The sequence below is a fragment of the Pogona vitticeps genome, chromosome 1 (assembly GCF_051106095.1).
Source record: "Pogona vitticeps strain Pit_001003342236 chromosome 1, PviZW2.1, whole genome shotgun sequence".
In the NCBI taxonomy this organism is placed as follows: Eukaryota; Metazoa; Chordata; class Lepidosauria; order Squamata; family Agamidae; genus Pogona; species Pogona vitticeps.
In genome coordinates, this window is record NC_135783.1 from 279,589,203 (window position 1) to 279,615,637 (window position 26,435).

The following is a 26,435-nucleotide window of genomic DNA, read 5'->3' on the forward strand; positions in this document are numbered from 1 at the left end:
TGTAAGCTGAGTACTAAATTCAGTCAATACCATTGAAATAGAGTACATGGCTGTGATCCTATGTAAATTAACACCATTACATTTTTAAGGACTTACCTGTGTCTTTCAGCTAGCCTTTGCCCATTCAGATGAATAAAGTTGTATTCTTTGGAAATGTTCACATAATAGTTTATAGAAGTATGCCATGCATGCTCTTGCTTGTATCTAAAGTTTCATTTCTTTCACTCCTTCATTCATGCTCACTTTTTTTCAGAGTCTCTCACTTTGAAAGTATCTTTGTCTACACATGGTTATGTATGTCCTCTCAGGGGTCCAATATAGGATGAGATCAAGGGGATGAAGGGCATGAAGGTTAAAAGGAAAAGAAGAAGTCATCTGGGACCCTACAGGAGACATACATGGCACTGGCAAAATATTTCCTTCCTTCTTAAGTTCAACCCATTGAACAGTGGTCTTACAAGTAACTGCATACCGAGCTAAGAGGCAACTTTCTGCTCTGGCCAGTAGAAATGAAATGTGATACTAGATCTATGGAGGTTAACTTTTTCTACACAGTGGCCTTTGGGTATTCTAAAAACAAAATAAAACAAACACACCCACACCCCACACACTAAAGTCATCCCAGACACAGTTGTTTTTCTCCAACATGGGGACTTCTAAGTAGACTCCTGCATGGCAGAAGTCTAGTTAGCTCTTATACTGAAGGTCTAAGGATATTGTTGCAGATGATTAGCGACTACATTCACTGGAAATCTCACGGAAGCCCCATTTAAATCAATTAATAATTGTGCTTTTGGAACAATATATTGTATACCTTTTCATCTCGATGGGTTACATCTGCATAAATCACAATTGCATGCCGTCCTCAATTCTGACTTATAGTGACTCTTTCCAGGATTTGCTAGGTACAGAGTACTCAGAAGTGGCGTATTATTCTATTTGTGGGGAAGGGTGCTCTGGGAGGGCAACTCCTCCAAGGCTAATCACCTTGGCTATCCTCCTGAGGAATTTAACTCCTGACCCCATACCTAACTCACTACCCAGCCAGCAACATAGTATTAGATAAATAGGTCAGGCTGGTATGACCAATATTCATTTATGCTTTTAATCTTTATTGCATTTTAAAAAGAAATTATATATAAAAAAATAAATATCACAATATTAGCACATAAACAAAATAACTTTCTATTCTCTTTCGGCAAAACAGTAAGTCTTTAACATTTTTACTTCCTTATTTTCCACCAAACATTTATTTTCTTTGTAATCTTAATAATACCTTTCTTAATTCTTATTTTATATCCATATTAACAATCTGCTTTATTTTCTTTTTACTTCTGTTGAGAGCAGTTCTCCTTCTAATTTAAACCTAAGTCACTTGGTACAGGTTTGGAATCTTTCTTCCATTTCTCTCTAAGATAATTCTTTACTTTCACACCATTGAGATTCATGCTCCATTCTACTCTTGCCTTTCAATGAGTCTGTTAGTTTGTCCATTAATATTAGTTCCTGTAATTTTATTAAACAGTCCTCCACCGAAGGTTCCTCCTTGTCTTTCCATTGTTTTGCCACTTGAATTTTGACTGTGTCTAATATGAATAAACAAATTTTTATCTCCTGTCTTGAGTTTAACTTTACCATATTTAACAAATAAGTTTCAGGTTTCATCTCCATTTTTATTTTTTAAGTGTATGGTGATTATTTTTTCTATTCCTTTCCAAAATTTCCTAATAAATTTACATTCCCAGCCCATATGATATAGTGTTCCTTTTATTGTTTTACATCTCTAACATTTATTTTTCTCATTTTTATTCACCTTTGCCAATTTCTCTGGTGTCATAGACCATCTATATAATATTTTCATATAGTTTTGTTTCAAATCTCTACTTATTAATAGTTTTTATTATCATTGCATGCTCTAAACTAGAGATGGGGACAAATCAAAAAATGGCAATTCATTTTGCTCCATTATTTATCAAGGTTAACAGATCAACAAATACAAATATACAAATATATTTGACGAATGATTGGCGGCCGGTAGGCACAATGGTGTGCTATTGTTGTTTTAATCCAAAGGATGAATAAAAACAGGTAAATATTCATCCCTTCGTATTCATCGGGGTCTCTGGAACCCACAAATATGGATCAACAAATATTTAACAAATCAGCTATATTCATTTGAAAAAGAGACGGTTTTTATATTTGTCCCCATCTCTACTCTAAACCAAGCCTCTGTTTGAATTGTTCTGCCTAATTCCTGCATCCATTTTATCATATTTTCTTTAGTTATTTCCTGTACCATGTTTCTTTCCAATAATGACCAATATTCATTTACGCTTGTGAACAGGAATAGAAAGAATGAAAACAGCTGAAAATAGTGCATGGAAATTCAGATTGCCTGTGAATTCAAAGTTTCTTTAAGGGGAGTGCATATTTTGGAAAACTATTTTAAAAAAAACAATTAGCTGTAATTTCTGTTTCAGCACCCACCCATAGTTAAGTATCATTACAGGACAGAATCATATTGCTTTCTATAATTAATAGGGGTAGTTGTGTAAGGAAAGTTAACTGCTTCCTAGGTTGTCCATGGTTGGAAGTGGTTGGGTGCAACTCTGCCACTATGTCACAACTGACATAATAAACAGGGTTCTCAATGCAGATATCACCACCCACAGCTTTATTTGGGTATGAACCAACCATCTACACAGGCAACACAATGGGATAATCAGGAGCATGGCAGATCATGCCAAAAAGACAGAAGCCATTGCTTAAATTATGTTAAATTATTGGTGTTTCTTCAGGACCCAGGCATTTCTCATTCCATATATGATAAAAGTTTTTGTTGTAACATCTTGAGCATTACTTCGCTTGCATGGGAAATTAATGCAGTGATCCTGTACTTACTGCACTTCTTGGTGTCTCCTTTCTTGGGGGCTAGAATGTATATTGAATGTTTCTAGTTTGTTGTCCATCTTCCCCTAGATTTGTAGACATATTCTTGTTAGGATTTTGACAGTTTCAATCTCTGTAGTTTGAAATTGTTCTATCACCACTCCATCTACATTTATTTATTTCAAATGGTAGCAGATCAGCTTTTACTTCACTTTCTAAAACTGCTGCTTCTTCATCATAGGATTATTCAAATAAATGTATCATCTTTGTGTCTCTTCTGTATAGTTTTTCAGTATATTGTTTCCATCTTCTCTTTCTCTTGTTCAGATACACTGTTTCCTTGTTTGTTAGCATCCCTAATAGTTGAACTTTCCCTTTGATGTTTTGGATCTTCTGGAATCTCTTGTTTTTCTTTATTGTTCTCTTCTATTTCTTTGCTCTGATTATTGTAATAGTGCTCTTTTTCTCCATGTGATAGTCCCTGGAAATTTGAATGCAGGATTCTGACCCTACTTCTATCATCTTATACTTTAGCTTCTCACCTGTCCTTACTAATTTTAACTGCTTCTTCAGTCATCTGTCTAGGCTTTCTATTTATTTATTTATTTGATTTATACACTGCACCATCTGGCAGCCAGGCCACTCAAACAACACAATATCAAAACAAGATAAAAATAAAATAATGCATATATTCAAATGAATATGATAACCAGTGAGATAAATTAAAACAGATGGCTATGAAGATGGTAAAAAAGATGATGAAAGGGTGATAAAAACGGTGTTAAAAGGAAGGCTGAGATCTCAAAAACTTAATATTCAGGGGAAGTCTGGTGGAAGAGTCAAGTCTTCAGTGCTCATTTAAACCCATCAAGTGAGGGTGCCAGGCAGATCGCCATGGGTAGGTTGTTACACAGGTGGTGGTAGTGAGACTGCCAAGAAGGCCCGGTTTCTTGTTCTTTCCCTCTGGGCCTCCTTCGGGGTCAAGGCCCTCAACTGCCCCACCTGTGAAGAATGGATATCACGGACAGATCTGGCTGGGAGCAGGCATTCTGATAGGTACCGAGGTCCTAAACCATTTAGGGCTTTGAATGTTATCATCATAACCTTGAAGTCGATGCAGAAATGAACCGGTAGCCAATGAGGGGTGGCCAGATTGGGGGAGATGTGTTGGAATTTCTTCACCCCAGCTATTAATCTGGCCGCCAAATTCTGGACCAGTTGAAGTCTCCACATCAACCTCAATGGTAGCCCCATGTAGACAGCACTGCAGTAGTCTATTCTCATTTTTCCCTTCTTATTTTGACTATAGGAATAGGCTTTTGTTGTTATTGTTGTTGCATTCTTCCCTGATAATATATCTGACTTCAAACCACAGATCATTACTCTGATCAATTAATAAAGAACTAAGTTTGGCCTTACTATCAGACAGAGTGAATCAGCTGCCTTGTATAATGCAGCAATTAATGCCTTTACTGTATCTCAGGACAGCACAGTAGCTTAGGGGACACAGAACAGGCTGTGTGGCACATAGAACCTGGGAGGCAGAGAGAAGTGAAAAGCTGTTACCTGTTCTTTGTCTCCTAAGCTACCATGCTACCTTGAGATACAGTAAAGGCATCTATTATTCCACTAATATTCATCTGACAGACTGGGTGTCATCAGTGTATCAGGTGTGAGAGAAAGCACCCTCTTTGCTGCCATTCCCTTGGGCCAGCCATGTAAAGATAGGAACAGAAAAACAAAAATCAGCTGTATGATGTGGCAGGTAAAAATCCTAATGTAATAATAGTATACCCTCTAGATAATGAAAAGTAATCTTACAACTCTATTCTGCTGTGGCCAAATATCATAAGGAGCACTCTTTCTAGTTCTGGGCACAACGATTTAAAACAGATACCAACAAGCCTTCAGGAGGGTAACAAGAAGTTTGAGAGACCTGGAGACCAGGTCCTATGAGGAAGTCTAGAGGGCTGAATATATTTAAACTAAAGAACAAACCATTAAGACTTTATGTTAAATTGCAGAAGAAAATGTTTCAAATAAATATTAGGAAGGATGTACTAATGATACAGGTTCTCCAATAGTGGGTGGTGGACTCTCCTTCATTGAACATTTTTAAACAGGGGGTGGCTAATTAGTTACTTATCAGGGATGCTATAACAAGCGGATTCTCTGTATTAGCAAGGGGCTCACCTTTAATTCTATGACTATACCTCCATTTTAATTTTTTTAAAAAAATCCATATTAACTCCAGTGACTATGCTGGCCAATACTGCTGTGGAGTGAATGGAAACTCAAAAGATCTTGATGGTGTGTGGCATGTGAACCTGACATCATTTGATTGGTTTTACAAAATATCCCCACCACCATTCAATCTACTTTCGTCAGCTTTACATTGTGAAATACTGACTGAAATGAATACTACAGTTTCACCAGGTGTTGAACTCTGAACTTTGGATCCATTCAACCTGCATTCCTAAATTAGCCTTTGTGACTATAATAACTTATTGTGCCAAACACATCCTTAGTTTCTACCAAATATCTGTGAAATATGAAGAGTGTTACATCACCAGGATTTAGGAGAAAAATTAAATGAAGAGAAAATAGTGTCCAGATTTATAACTCTTGTTGGGCTCTATCTTATTTAATGGTGTCTGGGGTGTGGAGAACAGTAGCAACAGGTGCTTACTTGAACACTCAGAATGGCCTTCTTGAGCAACAAAAGATTCAGAACTAGCAAGTTACAGAACACTAATTATAGCCAAACACTTTCCTTGGAGCTTCTGGCAATAGCTTCCTTCATTTCACAGTCTAATCCCATTACTTACAGCTGACAGCAGTCTCTCTCTCAATCTCTCTCTCTCTCTCTCAACACTGCATATGCCAAAAAAAACCTCCTCCAAAAAAACAAAAAAAAAACCCACTTCTTCTCTGTTTCATATATCAACATGGCTAGCGATTTTTTTTTTCTAGGAGTTCCCAACATTAGCTATTTCCAAACCAGAATAAATATCTCTTGACTTCTTTAGGCTGAAGATTTCCCTTTCATCTCTCCCTCCCTCCTTATTCATGAGTACATTTTTTTCATGAATCTGGTGTTTTTAAAAAGAGTCTGCTGATGAAATGTCTCACATCATTGTAAGGGAAGTAGTGATGTAATTGGGCACAGAGCTTAAAAATAGATGCAGGGAAGCAGCCGCTTTGTTCCTCAAAGGGAAGGAAGATCATGTGTTACCGTTGAAATTCATATGACCTATTTGATAAAGCCGCAGTGTGTTCACATTCCAAGGGCAGCAGCACTCTCTCACACATGGAGGGAGTTTGGACGGGCAGGCGGGAGGGGGGGAGGCACCAGAGAAAACTGTCAGCTAGCACAAATTCCAGCTGTCGTCTGCATTCATCGCTTCCTCAAAAGGCTTTGGTTCTTACCCTCGTAACATAAACCTGTCAGTTTTCCTTCAAACAAGTTACATTTCCTCAAAGATCAACGAAAAATGCCTCTCTTTCTTATTACAGTTTATACAATGGAAGGATCTGATGGCTCCAGACAGGTTCGGAATACACTTTATCGTGCTGTACCGCTCACCCTGCCTCAACCCCCCACAAAAAACCCCTCAATAAATAACACTGCAGCACTTTCTGGTTAATTTGGTTCCTTCAGCTCCCATGACACTAAAACAGAGCTGGGTAAAGGAAACTATGCTTTTGCAGATTTTTCATCTGGACTGTTCGATTGTTGTGAAAAATGTAAGTCTCCCACATCAACATAATAGCAGTACCTTGAATCCAAATAAGCGTGGTCTGAAATGAAAATATGTCAGATGTTCACTGTCTTCTTTAATGTTTCTTCCCATTCAGTGTATGACTCCTTCCAATCATTCTGACATCTCCCACTTCCCACTCCCTCCCTCCCTCCAACACATACAAGTTGAGGAAAGATAACAATGTAATCTTCAAAATCTCTGAAAGCATCAGGTTATAAACATAATCCCACTATTTTGGAAGTTACTTGTTGTAAATAAAAAACTTTGTAATTAATCCCTTTTTTCTTGTAAGTCATCATTTAGTTACAGTACAAATGTGAGGCAATGAGAGATAATGGGCCTATCCAGATGGGCATATAGATCACAATTTGGTTCACTTTTGGTGCAGTTTGGTTCATATCAAATTATGGCATCCACATATGTTTTGACTCCACCCATTCCATTTTTTAAGAGGTGTCCCATTCCTTTCTGGCACAATATTAGGGCTTCTGTTTTTTTCCTTACTATTGATATTTTTTTCTGGTTCCTTCATTGCTACCTCCCAAGTTTCAGTCTTCTTCAAATTTCTTGTCTGCAGCCTCCATTTGGGTTTATGAATGAATCAAGGTACACAACATCCTATGATTTGTCCTTTTCTCATGTATGCCAAGCAACGTTTACACACTTTTTTCTCCTGAAGGAAAAAAAAAACAGATATTAAGAACCAATTTTAATTCTCTGCACTATCCCAAGCATCTCCTCTAAAACTTCCAAGAATTGCACTTAACACATGGGAAATGGCCAAACATGCATGAATAAATACAAAACAAAAGGAACTGGTTCAGAAAGTGAAGCAGTTTAACCACAAGAGAGTTGGACTTTTTGCTCCACTTCAGTTCCTAGCTTTCTGGTTCACTAAAAAGGAGAAGAATTGGACTCATTGAAATGATCCTTCCATGTTGTTGTTGTTGTTGCTTCTGCAGTTGTTTTTTCTAAATGTGTAGATTGGCCTTCTGTTGCATCATATAACATTGCTATAAAGAAGGCTTTCATGGCCGGGATCTAATGGTTGTTGTGGATTTTTTGGGCTCTTTGGCCATGTTCGGAAGGTTGTTCTTCCTAACGTTTCGCCAGTCTCTGTGGCCGGCATCTTCAGAGAACAGCACAGAGAAGAACACAGAGTGCTGTCCTCTGAAGATGCCGGCCACAGAGACTGGCAAAATGTTAGGAAGAACAAGCTTCAGAACACGGCCAAAGAGCCCGAAAAACCCACAACAACCATTGCTATAAAGACTTTGCCCTATTTTTAGGCAAGCCTGTAAGTAACTGAAAGGGAAATTATCTGCATTGATGGATAATACTGTTCTGACTAGAGTTCACAATCCCAACCCAGTAGAACCCAATTCCCTGGGATTTCAGGGTCTAAACCTGAGACCAAGAGGCAGGGCTTAGTTATGTCAGATTGGAAGGCCCATGTAATGCCATTGTGATAAACACTTATCATATAACAGAGGTGGAACAAGCAAGAACTGGGAGAGAACCAAGCACGCAACATATACAAACGCCATTGTACTGTGCCAACAAAAGTTATTGCAAGCTGGGAATGAATGGAGAAAGGTGCCCAGGTTTTAAAAATACCTGTAATCCAAAAATAAGTTTTCTGCTCTTAGCAACACTCATTCCAAGATTTAGGTGTCTGCCTGAAGACCCATGGAAGGATTGCAATAGCTTATCCCTGAGACAACACCCAGCACTCTGCGACTTGGAAAACCTAGCCCTGGATGGTCTCAATTCTACTGCACAAGTTCAAAGGTGGCTTTTCCTACCAGCACATCTTCATGAAGTGAAAAAAAGATGTTTCATGTAGCTTTTATAGGTAACTTTTACCATTGACTGACTGACTGACTGACTGACTGACTGACTGACTGACTGACTGACTGACTGTCTGTCTTTCTTTCTTTCTTTCTTTCTTTCTTTCTTTCTTTCTTTCTTTCTTTCTTTCTTTCTTTCTTTCTTTCTTTCTTTCTTTCTTTCTTTCTTTCTTTCTTTCTTTCTTTCTTTCTTTCTTTCTTTCTTTCTTTCTTTCTTTCTAGTATTTCCCCTTGCCTGAGGAAGGAAGGAAGGACACAATATGAAAAAATGGGTTTACTTTATTTACCTCATGAGCACAGCTCTGTGAAGTGTCCATTGCAGTGTACGTGTCAGGAGACACTATAATCTGTTCAACCTTTCCTTTACAAAATTGAAGCATTATGTTTTCAGAGAAAAATGGTTGGCTGAAAATAATTTGAGGAAGGAACTCAGCAGTTCATGACAGAACATTTTACTCTTCCTGGTTCCTTTCTAGTGATAAACACATTTAGCTATCAAAGTCTTTCATGTTGAAGTGTACATTTATCTTGACAAAAAAAAATGGCCAAGTTCACTACAGTTGAAGAAGGCAGGCAGGGCTGGAGATACAGTGGGAAAGGGGAACAGCTGAGTGTTGTTTCGTCAATAATTTTATCTCACTTAACACACTCCCAGGATATCTAGGAATTAAAGAAAGGAAATATTTACATACTAATTATATATCTGTTTATTTAATTAAGTTATTATGTGGCCCTGGCAGACAGAGATGGCTCTCTTAAACTCTTATTCTAATGTTGCAATTACGGCATTATAAAAAGAATTCAGCAAATAAAACGCTAGAAATCTTAAGACAGAAGAGGCAATTTTCAGTGAGCCAAAGACAAGCTATGGAACTGATCGCTATACTGGAAGGATCATTTATATAAAAAGAAGTATATGATTGTATGGGGCAGAACCCTTGGCAGTGGCAGGGCTGGGGGTGGTAAGTGAAGGGCTTCTCTCAGAAAATGTGTAGAAGTCTCTCCCCTAGTTATTAAATAGTTTACATTGGTCTGCATACAAGAAAGTATTTTCCAATCCATCTACATTGCCTTCTAAGATAGTAATTTTTATGTCAAAGATATTTATATTAAGAATCCCACAAAACCACAAGCTACTTTCCATCGACGCAACCTGTATGGGTCCATATATACAGTTTCCATTAAAACATATGTAGTGCTTTATTTACAGCTTGAGATTTGGCTGTTTATTTTCAACCACTGGCTACTATTCCCTTCAAGAACCCTTTTCCCAGGCAGCAAGTTACAACAGTGAATGTACAGATTATGAAAAGAGAACGCTATGGTCGTCAGAGTAATTTTATAAGATGTTGCCAGCTGATTTCACCACAGATGGAATTCAGCTGCAAACTTGCCTTTCTGCTCAGGCTCATACTGAGACAAAATGGAGTGGGAACTCACCAGTGCTTGGTGGAGTTCCATCCCAGTTCTACAGGCTCTTGTAGTTTTATTTGGGAATTCATACCCAAACTGAGCAAGTGAATATGGGTAATGAATGGGCCATGAGGCTGTTCTTAACATCCTCAGCCCCACAGTCCCTGTTTCTGATCTTGTTGATAGGAATGGTAAAATCTGAAGAGAGGTTTACATGCAATGACTTCAGTGTGATTAGGTAAAAGTTCCCCTTGACATTTTTTGTCCTGTTGTGTTTGACTCTAGGGGGCGGTGCTCATCCCCGTTTCCAAGCCATAGAGCAGGCGTTTTGTCTGAAGACAATCTTCTGTGGTCACGTGGCCAGTGTGACTTAGACATGGAACGCTGTTACCTTCCCACTGAGGTGGTCCCTATTAATCTACTCGCATTTGCATGCTTTTGAACTGCTAGGTTGGCAGGAGCTGGGACAAGTGACGGGCACTCACTCCGTCACATGGATTCGATCTTACGACTGCTTGGTCTTCAAACCCTGCAGCACAGGCTTCTGCAGTTTAGCCCACAGCGCCACCATGTCCCTTCAGTGTGATTAGAGGGCTCCTAATAAAACAAGGGGACCTCTTTATCATGGCTCCTGATGAAACAAAGGGATCATTTATCACAACTCTGAACAAAAGAAGGATATTTTACTTGTGCTTAAACAAACATGAATAGAAGCCCCATTCAGACATCCCTGCTCAACCTAGAAAGATTACATATTGGGGCCTGTATTGAGTAGATTCAATGCAAATAGTCCATGCTCTGCACACCTTTACATACCACCTGTGCAGCACTGTGATCATCATTATTTGTTAATGTTATTTTTAACAGCTAAATCAGCTGGCTGGATAGCCCAGTGGTTTAGGTATATGGGTATGGTACAAGCGAAACTGAGGCACCTGGGATTTTCCCCAGAGGCTGTTCTGACAATGGGCACAAATCATACAAAAACTGAGACAAAGAGTACCCGACATAGAGAGACAGAATGATATTAATCAATGCCCCAACTTGCTGCAGCTGAGCAAGTTACATACCTCTCACTATGTCCCACAACATAGTAGGGCTTCCTTCTGAACCAGATGGGGAGTGCTCCCCTTGGCCACACTTGAAGGACGTTTCAAAAAGACACCCCTTTCAGAGTGGGTATGCCCGTGTGGCTCGGGGGAGGTTGAGTCAACGAAGCACGTTCTGTTCCATTGTCCGTATTATCAGGGCATACGAGAGAAATATATCTCACCCCTAACCGGGAAAATGTTGGGCCCTACGGATGCAGAAAGGGCCAAACTGCTGCTTATAGGATCCAGCCCACAGACAATGAAGCAGTGTGCCAGTTTTTTGGCAGCAGTCTGTAAAACTTGCAAAGCCCTTTTAAGTCTTGAAAAGAGATTCCAAGGGTAATGAGATTAATCAATGGTTACATAGCAAGGATCAATCTAGTTTTAACGTAAATATTCCGAATTTATTGGAGCATTTCCTTTTTAAAGTGCGTACCGTATCTTCGTATACTTTGTTTAATTTTATTGGTCTTTGACCTCAATAAACTGGATGATGAGGTATATGGCTGCAGAGCCAGAGGTTGTGACTTTGATTTTCCACTGTGCCCCTTGACAAGCTGCACAGTCCCAGGACACCCCTAGAAGAAGGGAATGGTAAACTACTTTTGAGTATTCTGTACCTGGGAAACCCTGAAAAGGGTTGCTTTATTTATTTATTTATTTATTTATTTATTTATTTATTTATTTATTTATTTATTTATTTATTTATTTATTTATTTATTTATTTATTTATTTATTTATTTATTTATTTGTTTGTTTGTTTGTTTGTTTGTTTGTTTATTTGTTTGTTTGTTTGTTTGTTTATTTATTTATTTATTTAATACCCCACCCATCTAGACCAAAGTCTACTCTGGGAGGCTCAGAATTGACTTAGTCTCACATTGTTGTTGTTGTTGTTATTGCAGCTAAATGAGATGTCTGTGTTGAACAGCAGCATATCTATGAATGGCAGATACTGGAGATAAGCAATATGTCAAGTGGGTGAAAAGCAGTGGTTGTCTCCTTGCCATTCTGTAAACTTTGCTGAACTGTCTGTTTGGCAATGGTTGCAAAACAATGCTGGACTCAACAGGTCCTTAGTATTTATCCAACATCCCATTGAGTTATGATCCACCACTCTAGGTTAGGGTAAAGGTAAAGGTTCCCCTTGACAATTTGTCCAGTCGTGTCCAATGCTAGGTGGCGGTGCTCATCTCCGTTTCCAACCCATAGAGCTAGCGTTTGTCTAAAGACAATCATCCGTGGTCACGGAACAACGTTATCTTCCCACCGTGGTGGCACCTATTTATCTACTCGCAGTTTGCATGTTTGCATGCTTTCAAACCGCTATCCACCACCCTAGCATGCTTTTATTCACAGAGAAGACTCTAGTAAGATGTCACACTGGTATAGAAAATGTGTGTTTATGTCCAGCAGAGACTTGTGGTTTGTCTACAAGGCTCAATTGGAGTGGGTTAGAGTGGGCAAAATAGGGCCTCTTAAGGTTGGGTAAGGTGCAATCCGTGTTTCAAACAATTCTATTGTGCTCACACCCCTTAAGTAAACAACAAAAACAAACATCCCCATCCTTGTGCTCATCTTTCTCCTCTTCCTTCTGGGAGGAAATTTTATATATATATTTACATTTGTCCTGAGCTTGCAGTTTAAAAATTAATTTTATTTTATTTACGTATATATGTAGTTCCTGAAAAAGGCTGTGCGCTGAAACACATTGTGCATTTCAAAATCAGAATAAAGATTGTCTACATCCTGAGACTTGTTTCTCATTTGGACTTCTGTCTTAATGTGTTTGCTCCTCAGAATCATTCCAGGGTCATCCTGCATGACTAAAGAGCTCTGATGCTCTTAAAAGAGGAAAGGACAGTATCAACATGGATGGCTGTTTCTCCTGTCAAAGCTAAGAGAGACTCCAAACATTTGGAATATTTCCAGTAGGACCTCCAAAAAGTGATCCTCACCATTGGGGGAACAAAATGAGGGTGGGGGCATTCTGTCTCCACTCTTCAAGCAAGTACACTTTTTCTCAATTTGCCATCTATTAGAAGAGAATAGTAGCTGAATTCCTCATAAATTTGCTATGAAGGCAAATACTGTAAACTGCAAATCAGATAAAAGTACACTGTTTTAGAGTCTACTATGCAGACTGGGTATTTGGGGATTCATAGTTAGAAAAAATAACTTTTCTAAGTTCTGTGAAAGTAGTGCATAATATAAGCTGTTTCTGTGCTCCTTGAGGCTCTTGGCCATAATGAGATCTGAGAACTGTCATATGAAACATGAAGGCACTTTTTGCGCCATTACTCGAGGCTAGGAGAGCTGCATTAGGCAGCTCTCTTAGCCACCTACTCCAGGTCTCCCTTTCAGTACTAATTATCTGTTTATAGGATCTGTCTACTATAGAGTCCAGCAAGCCTAGCAGTTAGATGTTTGATGGCTGTTCATTGTTCTGAGACTGTGACCAACCCCCAGTATCGAGGTAGCCAGTCCAGCCAACCTTCCACTCTAAATCTGGTACTGCTGAATGCCAGGTCCGTATCCAACAAAACCCAGGTGATCCACGACCTTATCCTGGAGGAGGATGCAAACCTGGCATGCATAACCGAGACGTGGATTGGCGGGGAGGGGGGTCCTCCCCTGGCTCTCATCTGTCCGCCCGGTTATGCCATCCAGCACCAGGGCAGACTGGAATGGCGGGGGGGGGGGGGGAGTAGCCATTGTTTATAAATCCAGCTTGGAGGTTACTAGGCACTCCTCGGTGGTAAAGCCGGGTCTAGAGGCACTCAACGTGTTGATTGGGGTCAGAGATGGTATTGGGATTTTGCTGGGCTACTGCGCTCTCTGCAACCCAGCCACTTCCCTTCCGGAGCTGGCCAACATTGTCTCCGCGGCACTGTTGGGATCCCCGAGGCTTCTTGTCCTGGGTGATTTCAATGTGCATGTGGGGGCAGAGGCCTCTGGGCCAGCTCTTGAGTTCTTGGAAACCATGGCTTCCTTGAACATGTCCCAACATGTCAGCGGCCCCACCCCTGTGGGTGGCCATACGCTGGACCTAGTTTTTTCCACCAATTGCAGCGAGTGTGGTCTGATGGTGACTGACCTCGTGTCGGTCCCCTTGCCATGGTGAGATCACCATCTGGTAAAATGTAACCTCACAGTGGCTCTCCCCCCTCGCAGGGAGCAGGGACCTATTGTCATGGTCTGCCCTCGAAGGCTACTTGGATTCCAGGAGGCCATGAGAGGTGTTACGGCTGACCTGGCTAGCGCTCCTGTCGACACTCTGGTGGCTAGATGGTCCACTGCTGCCGCCAGGGCCATAGATATGATTGCACCCAAACGCCCTCTCCAGCGCAGAACCCACCCGGCGCCCTGGTTCAACCAGGAGCTTTGAGTGATGAAGCAAATAAGGAGAAGGCTATTGCGTAGATGGAGGAAGAACCTGACAGATCATAACTGGATAGCTGTTAAGGTCGCAACTAACCTTTACCTGAATAAGGTAAAGGCTGTATGTCGACCATTCTTCGCTCACCGGATAAGTGAAGTGTCCAACCAGCAGGCGGAACTATTCTGTATGGTGCACGACCTATCCGGAATGGGTCCAGATGATAGGCCTCCCCCTGGTTTCTCAGCTGACCAGTTTGCAGCCTTTTTAAAATCTAACGTGGAGGCCATCCGCTGGGAGCTATCTCCTTTTTTTAAATATAGTGAGTCGAGCAGAGATGTCCAGTGCTCCGTCTTGCCCAGTAAATTTTGACTCCTTTCAGCCTGTCACGCCTGACACTGTGGACAAGGTGCTTGATCGCTGTCGAGCTACCACCTCCTCTCTTGACCCTTGCCTGGCCTGGCTAATCAAAGTAGCCGGGCCAAAAACAACAGAGTGGGCCACAGCAATAATAAATTGGTCTTTCCTTGAGGGCAGGTTTCCACCTGCCCTTAAGGAGACACTCATTAGGCCCATCAGAAAGAAACTTAATATGGCGGCGGACAAGATTGGCAATTATAGGCCCGTTGCCAATGTTTCTTTCATGAGCAAAGTGGTGGAGAGGGTGGTGGCAGACCAACTTCAGGCGCACTTGGATGAAACAGATGCCCTGGATCCGTTTCAGTCGGGCTTCAGGCCGCACCACGGTACAGAGACGGCATTGGTCGCCCTGTACGATGACCTGTTGAGGGAGGCCAACAGGGGCAAAATGTCTCTGCTGGTCCTCCTCGACATCTCAGCGGCCTTTGATACTGTCGACCACGGTATCCTCCTGGGGAGGCTCTCTGAGTTGGGAATTGGTGGCTTGGCGCTTGCCTGGCTCCGTTCTTTCTTGGACGACCGGCCCCAGAGAGTACAGCTTGGGGAGAGTGTTTCGGCCCCGTGGAGTTCCAATTGTGGGGTCCCACAGGGGTCGATTATCTCCTCAATGCTGTTTAACATCTACATGAGGCCGCTGGGTGGGGTCATCAGGGAGTGTGGAGCATCATGTCATCAGTATGCGGATGACACCCAGCTCTACGTCTCCTTTTCACCAACTGCAGGTGATGCTGTCCTGTCGCTTCAGCACTGCCTGGGGACCGTACTGCAATGGATGCAGGAAAATGGGCTGAGGCTGAACCCAGACAAGATGGAAGTTATGAGGGTGGGGGCCCCCATGGCTGGTGGCCTGGGTGACTCTCTCTCGTTTGGAGGGGTGGCACGAAACTGGGTCTTCTTGGCGGTGGCTCCTCGCCTCTGGAGCAACCTTCCTCCGGAGATTCTTTAGGCCCCTACGCTGGGTATATTTAAAACCCAACTAAAAACATGGAGGTACATCCAGGCCTTCCAGAATTAAGCCTGCCAGCACTTAATTCTTTCTCCTTTTGCTATCTATCATTTATTATTTTTTTGCACTGTTTTTATTATTGATATGTCAATGGCTTTGTATTATTTTAATGAACATATGTTTGTTGGTAGCTGCCCAGAGTGGTAGAATATACCAGATGGGCGGGATATTAATCAAATGAAATCAAATGAAATCAAATCAATCGATCAATCGATCAATCAATCAGTCGCTCAATCAATCAATCAATATTATTCTCTGAGACAAACATGTGTCAAAAGATAGCGTATAGAGAAAAAAGGGCACTTTTTTGAAGCTGTCAGCTTTAGTTGCCCAAATCAGTTTTGTGAGGCCTGCAACCTCCATCAGTTGTGTATCAGTAATCGTTAGCAACCTTTACCTATAAGCAGAGATTAAGCCCAATTCTTTCCATAAAGGCACCTGTACTTTTGCCTTTTAATTCCTCCCACTATTTTTGTGACTTTGCCCTTCAAACTCTTATGCCTAAGTTTCCAGCAGGCTTTCGGGGAAGGTGGTGGTGATGGTGGAGGATGCTGACTATTAATAGCCAAAGATAAGGCTCATTTACCATTGGGGAAAAACTATGTGAGATGGGGATTTTGGTGATTTTAATATGTTACATTTCTATTTTTTCCCCCTTTCCAAATCCACTTTTTGTTTTGTTTTGCTAATTCACTTTGAAAACAAACCAGAATGCAGAGGTAAGCCAACACTCACCAGTAATATAAGCAGATTTTATACCCAATCACTGATTTTTCTTGTTTACTCACCATCTACAGTCTTTTTACAGAAACATCTTGGGATTTCAGAGATGGACGAAGGAAAACACATGCAGAATCAAAGCCCTAGCCATCATAATCATCTGAACCGAAGAGGAAACATTCCTTGCTTTGTCAAACACCTCTTTTTGCCCCTCCAATGAGAGAACAATATTATTTTGGTCCTTAGACTGACTACCCTCAGTAACAGGGCTGCCACGTTTCTCTCCTGTTGGCTGATAGGGTCACACAAATCAGCAGGACAGAATCAAGACTGCAGACACAAATGCCCCTTAGTTCTTCCATGCCAGGGCTTAGCTCACTTTTCACTCTCTGTTGATTTGAGTTTGTAAGTCACAGATGAACCATTGCTTACGGATGAGTGTGCAGGACCAGATCTGGGGGCTTCCCATTTATGTCAGGATTTTTTTTTAATTTTTTTTCACCACCCAAGCTGACAGCTGCCCACTTGGCAAAGAATATGGCATCGAAAGTAGTAAGGGAAACTTCTTGTTCCAGCTGGCACTTCCTTATCTAACAGTGAGAGCTTTGTAAGTGTAGACAGCTGCAGATACAGAAATTGGCTCTGTGTGTATCAATTGGATTTGTGAAGTCAGTAAAAGGCCATGAGGCAGATTCATGGGATTTCCTGTTAGTATTAGTAAATGGAATCTACTGCAGCATTTTTAAGGAAACAGAAGATGCAGTTTATGATTGGAGGCTGTGGTGAAGGCAGAGCAGGGAGGGGAGAGGAATGAAAGTGTGAGGGTGGTGGTTTCCTGAGAAACTGTTGTTAAATTCCATTGGTAAGAAGAACAGTGAGCTGTAGGTAAAATAAGTTGACTGGGTTGAACCTTCTCTACCAAAAAAAAGCTAAAGGAAATGGGAACAAAGTTACACACTGAAGTATAGTAACTATCACTCAACTTAGTCAGACCTTCTGAGAAATACTGCATAGCATCTGAGTGCTGTGTTGATGAAAAAAAGGATAGTAGTATTTTTCAAAGTTACAGTAAGTTTCGTCCTGGAACACCCCTCCCAGAATTCTCCAGTCAGTAAAGTAAATCAGATTCTGAGAGTTGTAGTCCAAAATGCTCTGATATTTAAGGAGCTAAAGGCTGGCCTCCTTTGTTCATTAGCTTACTATCATATCCTCCTTCCATGGAGCTCCCCTTATCCTCTATTGTATCTCCACACAATTCTGTCAGGTACATTAGGGTGAGAAAGCCACATGGCTGCGGGAGATTTAAACCAGAGGTTGGGAAAGGAACTGTTTTGGACTAGAACTTCTGCAATACAGTACAGTTATCATGGAGTAACCATCTCTAATTTAAACTCAGGCCTTAGGCCATGATGCTATTAGGATGACATTATGGTGCACACTTCTAAGGCCCTCAGTAAATGTGTTTACTTTTCTTTAAAAATATTTTTACATTCAGGTCTGTAAAGCTGTGAACAAAGATATAGACTGTTTGGGCCCTCTTTCATCTTCAGAGGTACTGCATAACATTTGAAAGGGGTGGGGTAGAGGAATCTTCTGTTGGAAGAAATTAGTATTTCCCTTAATTTGCAGAGAATAAAATACAGAACAAATAGCTACAGCACAGAAGAAACATAAAGGAAAATCATGTAGATTATAAAAGGCTAGAGCTTAGTTAGAACAGTATTGGTGCAGCATAAAGAGTGGATCCTAGCCCTGGGTGACCAGCTTGCCAGTCAATGCATCCCTTCTGGCCCCTGCTGGGAAAACAAGGATGGCTGAATCAATGTAGGCATGAATACCCGCTCCCCCCGGGTGCAAGACCACTAGAGGGTGGCCCACTGTCACCTGTCGTGGTGGACTGTGGCAGCCCTCTTGAGCCAGACATGCCCACTCCTCAATCTTGGTAAAGTTGGTATCTCACCACCACCAATCTTCTTTTCCTCCTCACTCCTGCTCCAGAGTGCTCTGGTTAACAGTCTCTGCTCTTTGATCAGAGCATGCAATTTATAGCTCTTTGGCTGATTGGAGTATCTGTCAGATCTGTCAAGGAAGGCTTCACCCCTCACACCCCAGTCACCCTGCTCCCCATTGAGTGGTTCCCCTAGTGCAAGGCAGCTGGAAAGAAGAGGATGCCACGAGGCCAGGGGAAGATGGCAGCCAGATTCCACATTTTGTAACTTGCTGGGTCACAAACTGGTACCCAAAGGTAATCTGACTGAGGTGACCCAGGCTTACATATTCTGGTGTAACTGCAATAGTATATATAGTAATGGCAAACTGTTGCTCATGAAGGATTCATCACATATATTCTTCACTATTTGCCAAGTCACACAACTGGTGTGCGAGGAGGAATGCAAGCAGCAACTCCATAACTAGTGACAATTCACAACTGCAACATATGTTATTGCATTTATTTATTTATTTATTTATTTATTTATTTATTTATTTGTTTGTTTGTTTGTTTGTTTGTTTGTTTGTTTGTTTGTTTGTAATCCGCCTTTCTCCTTAGAAAGGACCCAAGGTGGCTTGCAACAATTAAGACAGTATTTAAGTTAGTAACAATGAGAATCAATGAATACAATACCAAAAAATTTAAGCAACACCAACGCACCTTCAATGCAGTATGGCACAAACTGTAAAACAGATATTTTCCTTTGAAATTTAATAAAACTTGTTAGCTTGAAAACCACTAAACAGAAGGACCTGTCCGGAAAAGAAAATCTGTAAAACTTTAAAAAAATGTTGGCAGGAATACATGCAATTTTTAGATTCATTTAAAAAAAAAGCTGGTGTTGGTTAACTAACATTCTTCATTTACCCCCTTCAATCCCATAATACAGATTGAAATCCATACAAATGTGCCCATATCTTTCTGATAAGTTTCTTCTGTTCAGTAGGAAAGAGACACGCTCTTCATAAGCAAGAAGATGGAGAACAGTAGAGCTTAGGCTTGCTCTGTTTTGTCTTGATGCTTGTTGTTCTCTCCCCACACCCCTCAACATTTTCTGTGATGAAGGGAGTGCTCTCAGTCTCATGGGCATATCAAAGCTGAAGAGGAAGGTCTATTTCAAGCTTTCCCCCTTGGTGAGAGGACCAGCCACTGATAGCGGGTCTTCTGAAAGTAGGCAATCAAATCTCATATGGATTGTTTTGGAAATATAAAAGTAGTAGTCAATTTCCCTTTTAGAATAGCATCTCCTTAATGTTCTAAACTGGTAAACAGGGTCCACAGTTGCTTTCCCTTTGTGACTGCTATTGATGATTTCACACAAAATTCCCTACATTTTTGTATTATGCTTGCTTGGGATTCCTTTAATTTGTTTACTCTGTTGCCAAAAGTTGGTATTCTTGTGATAATTTGCTGAACTGTCTGCTCCATTTGTATCCCACATGTGAGATAGTGGTGGGGCTAGCAAGGGAAGGCACTGTAACCAAAAAGAAACAAAAGAAAATTGAAAATTTGAATGGAAGTTTCTGGGGTGAATTATGTAGGAAGCGTGGTTGTGAGAACACAAGGATAAGCTAGAGAGACATTGGGTTTCACAGAGCAACAGCAAACACTTTTATTCAGAAATAAGTCCCATTGCGTTCATTGGCCATTACTGTCAGGTTACATGTGCAAGAGCAAAAGACTACAGATAAAAGTATTGGTCAGCTATGAGTGTGTGTGCATGTGTATATTTGTAAGTGCATGTGTGTGTGTGTTTCCACGTATTTACAGTCACCAAATGCAGAGCTGAAGGTTCCCAAAGCAATTCTCCAAAGCAATCCTCTCAGTGGTTGCTAATGGTTTACCCATAAAGGATGTGGCTGAATTCTATCGCAGTGAGACACACTGTTTTCCCCATCTTGCATAATGCAGCATAGCAAACTCATGCTTTGGGAATGCAGGATCATGAGCCTATTCACAGGAATAGCTGTTCTTCTCTCCCAAGATTGCCTTATTTTGGAGTTTCACTCCAAAGAAGCTTTGTTGGGTTGTGTAGATTGTACATCACATTTGATGTATTTTTAATTGGTTATCAAACCACTACTGGTGGGGTGCGTGTAAGTGTTTTGTTGTAAGGTGTCCAGTTGTTGACAAATGCTAGTTGTACAGACTTAAAAGCAATGCAATATTTCTTTTAAAAAGACAGACTTTTTTTTCTCCAAGAGAAAGAAAACACCAATGAGAATTAGGCAATATACTGAAACAGTACCATTAACAGTATGTTTGTATTTGCAGTGCCCAGAAAGATGTGGCTTAACTCTAGGCACATCCATGCATTCTGTTTGCCCTTGTTTAAGAGCAGGTTCAACTGCCCATTGATTTGGATTAATTTAACTACAAGACATGCATGCAGACTCATATAAAACTTTTCCAAATCCTTCCCATTTCTGGATTATTTTGTCTTGAGTTTTGTTTGGCAGCCCAGAATCCTGATTGGCTATTTCCACCTGTGCCTTGATCTCAGAGGAGGCCAGTTCTTATGGAGGTATGCACAATTAGAACTCCCCTTGACATTGGCTGTGATGTCAGCTATGGGATTGTTCTTCTCAACACTGAGGAGGACTGATTCTCTAAAGGTGGGGGGGGGATGAGAGCTAACAGCTCTAAGTTCTCCTCTACACTATGCAGATTCTTCTCTCACATGAGGAAGAAACCAGTACTCCTTTCTGTACAAAGTGGAACCTTCCTCTTCATGCACAGCAGGAGAGAAAGCTGAACACATTCCATGTGCACTGCCTCCAACGTATTTTTGGTATCACCTGGCAGGACAAAGTTCCAAATAGAGTAGTCCTAGATCGAGCTGGAATTTTTAGTATATATACACTACTGAAACAGTGACACCTACGTTGGCTCGGGCATGTTGTGAGAATGGCTGATGGTCGGATTCCAAAGGATCTCCTGTATGGAGAACTAGTGCAGGGAAATCACCCCAGAGGGAGACCACAGCTGCGATACAAGGATATCTGCAAGCGGGATTTGAAGGCCTTGGAAATGGATCTCAACAGATGGGAAACCCTGACATCTGAGCGTTCAGCCTGGAAGCCTGTGGTGCATCACAGCCTCTCCCACTTTGAAGAGACCCTTGCCCAGCAGGCTGAGGTAAAGAGGCAGTCACGAAAGCAGCAAAATCAGGGAGCTAGATGGGGTACAGATTGTACTTGTCCTAAGTGTGGAAGGGATTGTCACTCTTGAATTGGCCTTCTCAGCCACACTAGATGCTGTTCTGAGTCCTCCATGCAGAGCACGATACCATAGTCTCTCTAGACTGAAGGATGCCTATGATGTATGATGATGGAACCTTCTTCCATGAAACTGGGGACTGATGACATGGGCTGCGTCAGGATGTGGAGGGGAAGGGAAGAGGGGAGAAGTGGAAATTATTCTTCTATGATTCCAAATATGCACACTTTACTTTTCAATTTAAAGCACAGATATACGGGTGGTGGAGGATTTTGTTTGCTTGCTTTTGTTTTCAATATACTTAGTCTCTCCCAGATCAGACCACTTAAAGACACAAGGGATGGAGACAGGGCAGAGAATGGGAAGAAGGAAGGAGAGGTGGGAAGAGAAAGGCAGGGCACCTGTATGGAAAAATCTGGATTACATTAAAGGAAAACTGATTATAGGTATGGAAACCTGGAGTGAGTAAATCTGGATCAGTTGGGGGGGGCATGGTTCCAAACCAAATTGATCCAGGTGACAAAGGCTGTCTTGATATACTGTAAACAAAAGAACAGCTTGGTGTAAGCAAAACAGCAGCCGCCATAAAAACCTACAAAACTAGCCAAAGCAACCTTCATTGCTTCATTTTAGCACGTACGTACGTAACAGTAAAACATATCCATACTTATCACATCCTAACTTGTGGGCATTCACTCCTTAATATAAAGGGAATAAGGAACATAAGTGCCTTCCTAACTATATGTCTATCTACTCAGAAGAAGTGCAAATGCATCCATATAGGGGAGAAGGAAAAGGCCAATTTGAGATGAAACATACATTTTCATATTCATGTTCAATTGTGATCGTAAGTGTATTGTTCTCTGGTGAGACCAACAAGAGTTGGCAGACTAAATTAAAATCATGTATTAAGCTAACAGAGTTTAATTTTGATTTACATATTAAAATACATATATAATAATGCATATATAATTTACATATATAAAAATACAGAGTATTTTCACGTGGCTGAATTGTTAGGGACATATTGGCTCAAATCCTGTAGGTGTAACTACAGCTGCAGAAGGATGAAAATATCACCATTAGGGGTTGATTTTTATTAATTAGAATCTCCCTACTTCTGTCCCATTGCTTTTTTGATTCCTAAGTAATGCCTTTCATTGTATGGAAGCTGTTGGAGCCACAATATGGTAGACATCTTTAATTACCAAAATTCACAGCTGCAGGACAACGTTAGTGGCAAGAGGAGGTTTCTTGTAATTAGAAATGACTTCATCGCCTCCCATGGCTTCAACATGATACAAGGCATCATACAGGACTTCAAAAAGCCATGGGACAGAAGTAGGAAGTTTTTCATCACCAAAAAAAGAGAGCACCCCCTGCTGATTACATCATCACTCTTTCTGAGACATGCGTAAGTTATAGAGCAAGATTTGAGCTGTACTATATATCTTATTGTTGCAGATGCACAGTAAGGGAAGTGCAATTATGCAGAAAAGAAAACAAACTCTTAAAAACTGCCGTTAGAATTTTGAGATTGTTAAACTTCTGGTAATAATATTTTGCTTTGTCATTTCAAACCCGGGCTTCGGAGAAGGAGAGAGAGAAGGGGGGGGGAACAAGAGGTGCTGAACGGGAAACAATGGTATACAGTCCTTCACCACACTCTTTACCATCAACTGTAATCCTTTTGGTGGAATCTTGGATGTTAGCCAACTCACAGTGAAGCATCTGATGCTCTTTCATCCAATGAAGTGTGCTTTTTTGGGTGGGGGAAAGGAAAAATATGATTAAGGAAGCTTTCTTTTGCTACTTAGTTCCTCTGACTTAGTGCAGCCTTTGGCTGTTTCCTGAGCAGAGAAAGCTGCAGCGAAGAGGCCTCCCTGCAATATCCAGTCCCCAACCCCCCACCCTGATCTGCATGTCTCAACATTTTCCTCTCAACCATCATGTAGGTCTCCTAGCATTGTTGATTCCCATTCTGCCTTGGCTGGGATGTAAATTGCTCCCATCACCCCTCCTCTCCTCTCTGTTCATGTACTTTCAAGGGGTTTAATCTGTGAAGGGGGACCTACTTCAAAGCCCTCTGAAGCAGTTCGGTTCTTGAAGGAGAGAAGACCAATAAAACCAAATTAGATTTTTATCTCATTGTCTCTGGAGGAATGAAGTATAATAATTATTTCAGGCAAATACATGTCGGAGACGGTAATTAAGATCCCTATCATGCCTTTATAGACAAGTAGATTCTAAAATAAGCATTATTAATAGGATTAAACATTATTGTGGTATACTCACCCCTTTCTAAAGTGCCTTGGAAATTTGAATATACATAGTTGAGTTCAAAGAGGTGGATGAGGAAAGGAAGGAAATCTACTAGGAGGTATCAGTGTTATTACTTCAGCTCTTGTGCCTCTGGATTATTTTATCCCTTAATCTATATAGAGGGGAATTTGTGGGAATGTTGAAGGTAGCAGCTGCTTAGTAAGGGGCTGCCAAGAGTTTATTCTTTCATATGTAACACAATAGACAGATAGCAAACTCTTAAGGCTAACCTTTGAACCCACCAGATTAGATAGAAATACAGTGAAAACGCTCAACTGAAGAGAATGCTGCATGTCACGAAACCCAAATTGGCCTCACTGGCAATGGTGCAAGCTTCTCAGAAGAACATTTGCTGCAACAAGCTGGACAAAGTTTGTTGACAGCTGCAGAGATGACCCTGGGTGCACTGGCACTGTAGCACAAAGATGGGATTTAGGAATCAGTCCCTCCTCTCTCCTTTTTAATGTACCCTCGTTCCTTGTTGAAAGGTCTGTAAAAGCCTTCTGAAACCTTTGCGGTCACTTCAGTTCCGTTCAAAATGCTCCCCAAATTCTAAATAAACAAGCAAACAAACGCATAACAATTATCTCACCCTGGTAATGCTGGCCAAATTAAACCATAGTTTTGAAACTGCAGCTATGCTTGCTGTGAAAAAACCATCTGCATATTCAGATGAAAGATGGTATTTATGTATTTGATGTACACATGAATTCTGAATACATGGGTGCCTGCATTAATTTTATTTAATTTCATGTCATTAAAAAATACATTTTGGTGTGTTGCTTGGTTGCATCATGTTGATGATACTCGTTGCTGCAATTTCTTTATAATTTGATAAATGACTTAATAAAGGCACCCATTCTGGCTGAATAGCTCTGTGAATTGACTACCTGGCTGCAAAGCCAGAAGTCAGGAATTTGATTCCCTGCTGTGCCTCCCTGGAAAAGAACTAGCCTGTGAAGCCTTGGGCAAGCTGCACAGTTCCAGAGCACCCTGGAAAAAGAGAACAGCAAACCAGTTCTGAGTACTTACTACCTGAATAGCCTTGGAAAAGGTCATTATAAACTGGAATGGATTTGAGAGCATATAAATAGTATTCATACATAATGGAACTTAATTACGAGTGGGTATGTATAGGACTGTGGACAGTAAAGTATGGTTCACATTTTTTAAAAGCAGTCTTGAAGTTTTGGGCCATAATAAATACAGATCCTTCTACAAGACTGAGGACTCATCTTAATTCTGATTAACATCTCTCTGGGTTAATAGCCAACACCAACACAATGTATGTGTGTATACATGTGTGCAGTTTATTTGGTTTGCACACATGACTGTCCACCACCCTATCTCTCTGTTTCTCCTTCTCTCTCTCTCTCTCTCTCTCTCTCCCTCTCTCTCTCTCTCTCTCTCACACACACACACACACACACACACACACACACACACACACATTTTTATTACAAAAAACCTTTTTGATGTCTACATCTTTTGATCAAGACAATTAAAACTTCTACAAGTAAAGTAATTATATATATATATTTTGCTTACACTTTGTAAACAATTGAGGCTGCTTTGCATATTCCACAGAAAAGTCACAGAGGTGTGTGATGAGCTAAAATTTGTCCTCAGAGCAGAAAACAATTTTGAGTGGAAATTCCCAAGCAAATTATCTTACAACAAAAATCGGTGATTTGGTGATTCAAAGCTAGAGATGGGCAAGAACTGCCAATTCAGTGGTTTGTGCTGGTTCTGTAGTTTGACATCCTGCCCCTTCTTGGGGGTGCCCACTGAGAAGTGCCATCCGGAGGAGGTGGGGCGGGGAAAACCAGGATGCTGCTTCTGACTGCGTGGTCTGTCAGAAGGGGTAGGGCGCTGAACTGTGGAACACTTTTTTGACTGCCGAACTGGCACGAACCACTGAACCAGTGATTCATGCCCATCTCTAAAGCTCAGCACTCTAAAATTTAACTCTCTGTGGGAGTACCATACCATCTTGGATGATAGCACAGGAAAATAAGTCCCACCTTATGTTCAAGGCTGCCCATTAGGGGTCAGCATTGGTGGGCATCTTTTGTGGCCCACACTGGGACAGGGAGCACACAGCCAGTGTTTGGAGCTGCTTGGCCCTGCTGCTGATCCTTCCTCTCTTAGCTGTTGTTTTCTGATGCCAGACTAGCACTAAGAGGAACAGAACAATAACTTCCATATGCTTGGTCTTTATTCCATCATCTTCCTCATGACGAGAGGCATGCTATGGCTCTGTCCTCTTTGTCATTGCTTTCAACATGGGAAAGCAAAAGTCTGAGGAGGGTGTGGCCCAGAACCTTTAAAAAAAGGGGGGTTCTGGTTTATGTAGAAGAAGCCTCCCAAAT

General features: G+C 41.1%; 1 long non-coding RNA gene across 1 annotated transcript; it reads right to left on the minus strand.

Annotated features, from left to right (window-relative positions):
• Positions 1–3,202: 3,202 nt before the first annotated feature.
• LOC140702568 (uncharacterized) lies at positions 3,203–23,736 on the minus strand. The gene is made up of 2 exons (XR_012081778.2): positions 16,601–23,736; positions 3,203–7,326 (listed from the first exon to the last, which is right to left on the minus strand). It is a non-coding gene; the product is annotated as an uncharacterized LOC140702568 (long non-coding RNA).
• Positions 23,737–26,435: the final 2,699 nt, after the last annotated feature.